Source organism: Opisthorchis viverrini (assembly GCF_000715545.1).
Source record: "Opisthorchis viverrini unplaced genomic scaffold opera_v5_106, whole genome shotgun sequence".
Taxonomy (NCBI): domain Eukaryota; kingdom Metazoa; phylum Platyhelminthes; class Trematoda; order Opisthorchiida; family Opisthorchiidae; genus Opisthorchis; species Opisthorchis viverrini.
Genome location: NW_008751768.1, coordinates 144,081 through 144,865, shown reverse-complemented (window position 1 = coordinate 144,865; position 785 = coordinate 144,081).

Sequence of the window (785 nt, the reverse complement as noted above, 5' to 3'; positions counted from 1 at the left end):
GATTACTGGATGAACGCACAAATATCACAAAGTTATCCTTCATGTATTCATTTAAGGTCTTCTCAAATGCCGTGAAGGATGAAAACGATACACCCACAAATTTCTCAACGAAAGCCACTTCCGAAGCCATAGCAGACGAAGTTCAAAGCCGAATGTGCACCAATAATTTTCAAAAGAGATCGATTAAAACAAATCGCAAGAAAATGACGGCAGATGAGGGTGGTTTTCAGTCCACGCATATATGCAAAGAAGTGCAACATTTTGACGTTAAAGTTTTTATTACGCCCGCAGGGGCTTTACAGAAAAATGCATCGTGCCTCTAGCCGCTGGCGACTGTAATACTACGATCATGCCCGACGGCATGCTATTCAATAGTTGGGAATAAATATTATTATTACTATCATTATTATTATTATAATTATAATTATTATTATTATTATTATTATTATTATTATTATTATTATATGCGGTGTTGACTATGCGCAGTGACCTACTCCAACCAAATCTGTCATATTCATAACAGTACGCGTTGTCGCTTACATCTGTAACTTACGACAGACACCTGTTCAGTACGTATACGAACAGGTGAGTACGAGGCCCAAACCATGCACCCAAACCTAATATAACAGCGAACGGCGAACATCCTACTCACGACTTTACGCGATGCCACCTACCTCAGCTTTTTTGGAACTGTTAGTCCATTGCCTATACGCGACGCTGATTATTAGGCCTCAACTATGCATGGTGGCCCAATCTAGAGGCTAACGCTGGCCCGTCATACCCAT